Source organism: Saccostrea cucullata, unplaced genomic scaffold (assembly GCF_032062105.1).
Source record: "Saccostrea cucullata isolate Sc308-1 unplaced genomic scaffold, CSIRO_AGI_Scuc_v1 ctg1191, whole genome shotgun sequence".
NCBI classification, from domain to species: Eukaryota; Metazoa; Mollusca; class Bivalvia; order Ostreida; family Ostreidae; genus Saccostrea; species Saccostrea cuccullata.
Window position 1 is genome coordinate 189,498 of NW_026924059.1, and position 9,400 is coordinate 198,897.

A 9,400-nucleotide genomic window follows, 5' to 3' on the forward strand; every position below is an offset into this window, starting at 1 on the left:
TATTGTAACAGTTTCAAAGAGACGCTCGGCTGTCTCCGTAAGCTCCGACGAGCTCAGTTACGTCCTGTGAAGTCGCAGCTATGTCAACGTTTTAAGTGTGTCTTAAGGTAAAACTGCGCTCGCCCTAACGGTCACATTGTAAAAGATATTAATGATTTGAATGTAAAAGAAAATAATTATATATAAACAAACACCCATGCTTACATGTATTTTAAAATATGAAAACAATTTAAAATCAAACGAAGCCGTAAGATCCAAAAGTGCAGTACTATATTTCTATAATCATTGCATCTCTCTCTCTTCTCTTTCTAAACTTTTTCCATCCTGTGTTTCTGAACTTCCCGCCTTCATCATCATTACTTTCTGAATGTATGGACTCTTGGCATTCTTTCAGAGTGCAAACTGTACATTTTGAAATATTTTTTAATTTTTAGCTCATTTATGATCAAATATACGAGGTGGTATCAAAAAGCTCGTGGAGTGATGCTATAAAATTAGTACTATGAAGTCTATGCTTTCAAAATTTATAATGAACATAGCACATCCACGAATAAAGAAATTTTGAAAATTTTAGCTTCATACGTTCATTATTTACCAAATTATTATAAAATAAGATCGATATTATATAATCACCTGGCACCGTCGCCGTTTAGTTTCATGACGTCCGACAACGTCATTTTTTTCAATGTCCGCTTCTTCAGCCTTATAGACTTATTTTGTTGAGATTCTCTGGGGCTGAGTAAGGACTTAAACTCGTCTTGTTACATCTTTACAGTGTCATGAACAGCGGTTTTCAATCCATATAAGATTGCAAATTGATTTATACATTGGGAGATATCTTCGCTTGATGGGGTTAGCGTATTTTGCTTTATGAAGTTTAATCTACAACACATGATCAACGTCATACTATACACTTTATTTCATTTCGCCGTAGCCATTTTAAACATATCCTAGGTCTATACCAATTTTTTTTCGGGACAAAACGTTACTGAATGTTAAAAAAGGAAACCCTTTCCCCCTTTTGACTTCATTTTCCAGGTACTATTTGTTGGACACACCATGTAAAATGTACGATAAAATTTCATAGATATTTCAGACTGAGGTAAAAATTGAATATTTCGTGATACAATATTATCTCAACAGATACATGTACCTGAATTAACGGGATTTTTGAACCTGAAATGTTTATATCAAAAGCTTTTTTCTCAGTTACACTTAGGTCGAAAAAACGTTGTGTTCAAGGTAGCGCCGCCTGGACATACCATTGCTTACAAAAACATACTAATTTATTAAAAATAAAATTTATGATTTGCGGTTTATTTAAAAAATGGAAAAGATGATGCTTACTAGATATTTTAAAATTCATTGATGTGCCTTTTTAAAGCGGTTTTAATTTTATGGTGCTAGTCCACGAACTTTTTGATACCCCCTCGTATATGGTGCACATAAATTCATGAAATGCTTTGTGATAAAGAAGTTATAATTTTACCAGTTTACTAGTATTTCTTAAGTTGTTATTAACAATATAAAGATCATAACAAAATACCGGTATTATACAACTTTACAACATTCAAAAGATAATGTAAACTAGTATTCATAAAATGTCTCATCTTAAACAATCAAAGAAGAAGAAATCAAGACAAATTGCTGTACGGTAAATACATGTTATAAAGAACGCAAGTAATTGTTTAGATACTACAGAAGATACATGTATAGACTGAAATATATGAAGTAACAAAAAGTATTTAAGCCTATAAGTCCATAAAACAACACAGAATAAGAGCAGAGCAAACACAGACCTCCGAAACATCAGAGATTGGTTCAGGTGTCATGGAGGAGTGAGTATCCCCTGCCGACCGTTCACACCTGCTCCTTGTCATGATAGGAAATAACGGAAACATCCGTCGAAAATTCAGTTTGTAAATAATGGTCTAACAATTGGCATGAAAAACGTCAGTCAACTTTGGATTTAATGATAAATTGTATTTGCTGCTAAGGTCATTGTATCGACAATAGAACTTACATCTGTACGAAATAATGACTTTTAACGAGACTGCTGATGTTCCTGTTTCAGTAACTTGTTTTGGAAAATTTACCTCAGTTTAGAACTTGTTCATACGTAGAACATGTTCACGGGTATCGAATCAACTGAAAGATTTAGGTGATGAAGGTAGTTATTGCTACATAATAAGGGGAAGTTGACGATTGAAAAGTTAACATTCATCACGTTTGTCACAAAGCTTGGACGTTTGACAGTTTACTGTTGTAACCATTACCGGAAGATTACCAAAAGAGTAAAATCAAAGGGGAAAATCGTTTAGGGAATAGGAGACAAATCTGTGATATGCGAAAATAGGGAAAAGGTGAGATTATTTAGGTTTCTGGTGTCAAGTACACATGTAGTAAATATTAGCAAAGTTTCATCAAAATCGGCGACCATGCGTGTGAAAGACGTTTGTGGTTACATAGAATAGCTAACAAGACGTAAAGAGTAACTGAATCCACATTTTGTTAGACATATAATTGTTTTATTTATTAAATCAGTAAATTTTAAAATATTTGCAAATGTTGAATAGCTACATGAAATTCTCTAGCAGACGCCGAGGTTGAGAAACAGTGCAAAACCATACAATGATATGCGGTTATATTTCTTTAAAGTTGTATAAAGTTCGAATAACTCTCTTGTTTTTCGTTCACCCTTGTAAGAACTCTTTGCGAAAATAGTCATTGTCAATTCTAATTTATGAAATAAAAGACAAGGTAGGGTAATGGCTACATGTATACGAGGGACGTTCAATAAATAATGTCATCAACTCGATGACATACAATATAGAAATAATATGCCACTAAGTTTGACTTTTTCTAATTAATGAATCTTTAATGAGTTGATAGCAGTTTATGTGACCACTTTTCATCACATTGTTTCATTGTGAGAAGCTGGAAAACAAGAGCTGCTCGGGACACTCATTTAAAATGAATAGTCAAGACTCAGTAAACTAGAATGAAAATAAACGCTTCATTAAAGCTGCTGTAAAACTTGTTTAGAATCCCAAAGATATATTAACTGAAATGGGTGAAATTTACAGCAACCAATGTCTGTTTTATACACACATGAGCAGGTGGATTTCAAGGAACAAAAATGATATAATGAGCATCAAAATGGTTACCATCCTTGCCTACAAGGATTTACAACAACCAATGTATATTTGCAAAAGTTCAACACATTATCACCGAGTATGTTTGATTGACTTTAAGACACATTGCAAATTTGATAGACATAATTTTGGGGGTGGTTTACACTGTTTCAAAGAAACATTTGATAGTAAAAAAGTTTAATACTCAAAGTCACCCTGTATTTTGAAAAAAATGAGTGAAAACGACAGCGTGTAGGAATATCAAAACAATTATTAATAAAAATAAAAAAAAACTTTACTTATCCATGTTTGTCTGAAATGCAAACAGATAATGAAACTTGAATCCATTTTGTTTTAAACCATCAAAACAAATTAACAATGAAATACACTTGACAAAACAGCAAAGGTCTGAAAAGAGCAAAGAATTGCAAGAACACAAAAACAATTTTATATGCTAATTTCTTAAATATTAGGGGTTTTGTTGTTCAAATTCTCATTGGGGGAGTAATTTCAATTTCTGGAAAAAAGTGAAAGGTTTATGAGTTGAAGGAGCCAGAATGAGGAATTCACTACATTAAATTTCTTCATGACAGCGTCCAAACCCACCGGCCATGAAGAGTAAAGGAGTTCTGGGGATAAAAAGAAAGTTAATATTTTGTCACACCAACAATATTGGTCAGCACTTTCAACCTTTGACTTGTTTCATTTCCCAAAACTTGGAAAAAAACAAGTACAGGAAATCATAGGATCTGTCATATTCCAGTATACGAAGGGTCATACTCAAAAATGTGTTTTAAAAACAATAAGAAATGGAATAAATATGTTACAGACATGTATTTGAATTAAAAGAGAATGTTTTAGCTTAATCATTAAGACTAAATCATTGAAAAGCGTTTCTTCTTTCTTTCCGAGCACCGATGACATTATTTATTGAACGTTTCTCGTATCTAACCCCTTATTTGATGCAAAAATCAGAACACTGGTAAAATTGTGATCGTTTGTAGTTAAGAACTTAAAATGATACTTGCTCTCAAACCAGCGGTTATTCCGATTCAAAGCTAAACATGGAAGTCACTGGAGGATGCAGAAGTAATACATTTTCCCAAAATTCCTCAATTTTGATAGAATTTCATCATACTTGAGATACTTTTCTCTTTGAAAAACATAGAGCACAAGCTTACCTATCTGAGATTTTTATACATAAACTGCATATTATTTTAGTTGATAAAATATGTAAATTTGGTAGATAAGCAAGCTTATGCTCCATATTTTCCGAAACGAAATGTGCTGTAAAATCAATGAAAATTTGCATGAAATGAGAAATTCGAAAAATGTACCTATTTTCCACCTCTCTGTGACCTCTGCGTATTTCCAAACTTAGAACCAATACTCATTTTTAGCAGGGATGGCAACAGTTTACATTGGTTAAACTGTTGCATCATTCTGAAAGACACCCAAAATCAGGGGCCAAAAACGGGTCTTACCCTATCTTGTCCTTCATATGATCCAATTTGAAAAAAAAATATAAGTAAACTATTTATGTTCTACAAACTATTTCAAAAGTTGTAAAAATTAACACATTGACATTAATTTTTGAAGATTATAATGCTTTATTAGAAACGCAGGTAGAAATGTTGGATTTCTAGTAATACTTTATTAATACTCAAGAATTTTCTTTATTATCCCTGACATGTATGATCTTTAATTCTCTGTGCGAATTAGAGTGTATCGTACATATAAATAGCAAAGAAGTTTTAATCCCATCTAACTGTGTTTGTTACATTTAGGAATATAAAAATAAAATTTCACCAAAATCAACAGCTTAAAAACTGAGAGTACTTTTCAGAGTACTCGCGACTTTTCAACTTTATATACAACCATTCCCTACGATATATTAAAGTCCAGGCTTTTTGATATCATTGACATCTGCCTTTTCAATAAAAATGGAACTTGTAAATTTACTTATCTTGTCATTGATCATTTGCAAAATTATTTTGTTCAAAAACATTCTAATTGTACACACATGTACTCTGAAGTTGACATTAAAAAGATGATTGAGTTTCTGATTGACAATATCTATATATGTCATTTTTGGAGACCAGGTCTTCCAACAATCTATTGGAATCCCCATGGGTAACAATTGCATCCTTTTATAAGCAGACTTATTTCTGTATTTATATGAAGCAGAATTTGTGCAAAATCGTATGCCTGAAAAGAAGAAAACACTTGCTGTGGCCTTCAACTCGACATTTAGATATATCGACGACGTATTGTCAATTAACAATGGTAATTTCCATTCTTATGTCAATACGATATATCCTGGTGAGCTTGAGATAAAAGATACCACAAAGTCTGACACATCTGTTTCATATTTGGATATTTCACTTGAAAAAAAAAACGTTAATGGTTATCTAAGAACCAAGCTCTATGATAAACGTGAGACTTTTACTTTTCTATCGTCAACAATGTGTGGGTGTTTTTCGAGTTATGAAGGGATCCACGAATTTATATTCACTATGAATGTTATTTTCTGCATTCACGACATTGAATCCCCAAGAGCCCACATATTTGGGCCTCACAAAAATATATTGTGATTTTACAGTATTTAAACCAATTAATGAAACAATGTTTGCCAATCATTTCATTAGAGAAAGTACACGGTTCTGTAATTTTCATTAACCATCCTGAAGTTAATATACTGCAAGTTGTCCCGAGGATATAATATCCAATTATGTTTATGTTATTGTTTTTTTCGCACCCAATTATAATTTCTAATTGCCAACTTATTAACTTTCAAAAAAATAAATTGAAACTAATTGGATTTTCAATCCTATATAAGTATAGCGAAATGTCTCTAGATAATTAGAAAGAACTTTCCCCAGAGAGTTTCTTGTTTTGAACCCTTGGCATACCTCGGGACATATCTCATTTGAGATGCTGGATGTTTTCAAGTTGCTCTTAAGTTTACAATTTGCAATTCTGTTGAATGGTGCAATTACTGATCAAACAAATGAGGAAGTGAATCTCAATGACGACTTTGATTTCAATGCGACTCACGTAATCCTGCAAAGCATTCTGCTTTGTGGTACTGATATCATATGCGATAAGTCGATCCTGACTTCACTAGGGATTCCAAATGACACAATGCCTTCAACAAAATGCCCCCCATGCTCCTGCGACACAGATAACTGTTATATATCATTTTACTCTCCACAATGCTGTCCTGATTTGTTTTTTCCACACGGACTTGCGGAATGCACTAACTCACATGTTTTGCCTTACAGAAATGCAGAGCCAGAAGTATTGATTTCAAGCTGCCCCAAGGACACTGAGGTAAATCTATCCAAAAACTGCACAAAAGAACGCGGACAGATCGATTTACTTCATCTCCCACCTGTTGCTTCATCCACAAGCTGGGTATCCTATAAGAACAAATTTTGCGCCCATTGTCACAAAGAGACAAATTACACCGAATGGGATTTACTTTTTAAATGTCCTTCTTCCACAGATTTCAACTACCTTTCATCGTACGAAGAAGTAATTGCATTTGCAAAATCAAAATCCTGTGGTATTCATTTTGAGCACCCAGACACATCGTTCACAAGACCTTGCTCTATAAGTTATTCGACTAAAATTGCTTCCTGCAATGTAACGGGTACTTGGATGCTTTATGACAAACAAATAGAAAAGGCATGCTTAAGCGGCTATGAAGCACCACATGGAATATTTAAAAATATATTTTGCAAAATTTGCAACCCCCCAAAATTTGAAAAACAATATTTAATTGAAACTTGTGAATTTCCAAGCACATTTAAGAATACTTGTTCTAATCTGCCGGAATTACACGCTTCATTTCCTTACAAAAACTTTTTCTGCTTTTTTTGCAACATCGGCGACAATGGTCAAGAATACTACAGTGATGTAAGATTACTTGATTCCTCGGAGTCCTATGTCGGAAATGACTTCATATTTGATATAACATTTGCATATCGAAAAGAGCATGTCGACGGATATATACAAAAACTTCGAATTCTTGAAAATTCTCAAACAAATGAAAATAATTTAAGCACCGAGGTCGGCTCAGAGGAGACTGGATTTCAGACAGCTCCGGACATAATCTTCCTACCAGAGGCTAATTTCTTTTGTTCACCGAGAGCAGGAAATGCTGACTTTTCATCCATTCCAAGAAATGTAAATCCGACAGATATTCGCTATTCTGTCAACTTGACAAATCTAGTTTATTCCAGTTTCTCTTTATCAGGGAAAGGTACCTGCACGGAAGGGTTATTACCCAACTATACATTGTCCCTACAAAGAAACTGTTCTTGTACTGTGGGTTGTACTTTTGATTGCTGTGACGACTTTTCGGTAAGGCAAAAATGGACTTGCATCAGTGATGTGTACCCGGGAAGCAAAGAAAATGATACAGTTAAGAACTTCCGAGCAATTAATGGATGTCGTGAAACGAACTTTTTTGGAAATCTCTGCAAAGACAGCAGTACTTCTCATTTTTATCATTCAATTCCAGTGCAATCAGCAAGTATAAGTATGGTAACCTATGTCAACTTATTTTGTTACATGTGTGAAAAAACCAAAGAACCCAATCGCTTTTACAGCATAGCAGATGTAAGTCCATGGCCATTGAAGGTCAGTTGCAGAACGTACATAAATCACCTCAATTTTCAATCATTACAACATATGATTGACAATCTGAAAATGAGCTCATGTGACATAAGGTTTAATCCAACATCTACCCCACAGGAATGTGGAATTACCTGTGATGCAGATATATCATCTTGTAACGTGTCTGGGACATGGAAGACATACAACGAAGATGTATTAAAAGCATGTGAACATGCTGATGAACTGACATTTCCCCCAGTACGATCGGGATCGACAGTCTATAAAAACAAATTCTGTTTAATATGCAATCCAACTGAGGTGAATTCATCCGAAACAATTCAAACATGTAAGCAAGATAAAGACCCGCATTTAGTCAGCGCATGTCATCAATTTCAAAACATTCATGTCTGCTCTAAGTACAAAAATATTTTTTGCGAACAGTGCAATGATGTAAACATGTCGAACTGTGGAAATGAAGTCCCTTCCCAGATACACCCCACAACCAGTTGGAATTATCTATTTCCAGACGATTACATATCTAGTGTCGAGGCACCATTTTCCATCGTTTCCCATGATGAATTCGATGATAAATTCGATGATTCCTTTCAAGAGAAAACTGCAGTATGCTTACCTGACCAGCTCCAGGATGGAATTCGAAGCACTGTAAGCACTAAATATCTTTGTCTTCTTTTAAACTTTTCGTGGCATATTATTGGAAAGGTATTGAAATGCAGCAAACTGCATATTTTGTTAGCGGAAAGGTCTGTTAAATATGCATTGAATTTCATTTGTTAAGTTACTCTTGTCATTGAAATAATAATAATTGTTTCCTTCTCGTTATGGTAATTTTTGCCCTTTACGCTTTCCATACTATCCCCCTTCCCAATCAAATAAAGGTATTTTCACAGTGTCAAAAAGATTTACATCGTACATTCAAGGTAGAGGTTTGTTAATTTTTTTGTTTTAAAGAAAAATTGACCTCAGATCCTCGAAATGGAACATCCCTATTTAATAGTGATCATATTTTCTAATTCTCATTGACTTGCGAGTAAGATGAGTATCAATTGGAATTTTATGTCTAAATTAAAACTTAAGCGCTATTAAATTAAAAAGCTACATTTCAAACTTGAGATTTAATGGCAAGATAGTGTTATTTAAATTGTTTAGATTCTGTCTTCATCTGATGGCTTGAGGTTCAGAATCCCTCTGCGTACTCTTACAAAATGTTTCTTTAACTTTTATGATTTTCCAAAACAAAAGTATATGCTAAATAAAAGACAAACAATTTTATCATGGCTTGCGGGGCAAAGTTTGACAAAAAAGGCACTTCAACTTGACAAATGTATTAAGGAATAGTAGACATTTGTGTTATTTAAAGTTATCTCTCTTATCAGTGTATCAATGTACCTTAAATGCATTCTGAAAAGTGAGTAAATAACGATCAGTGGCGGATCTTAGAAAAATTACAAACAATATACATTTAAAAAGGAAAAAAAAAAACAATGATGGGATTATGTGTCTGAGTGTTTTGTACGACAGTTATCAGGGACACTTGGGGGGGGGGGTTAAAAATTAACCGACAGATATATTTTTATTTTAAGACATGGAAAAATTTCATTTCTGTACAATTCTTTATATGGAGC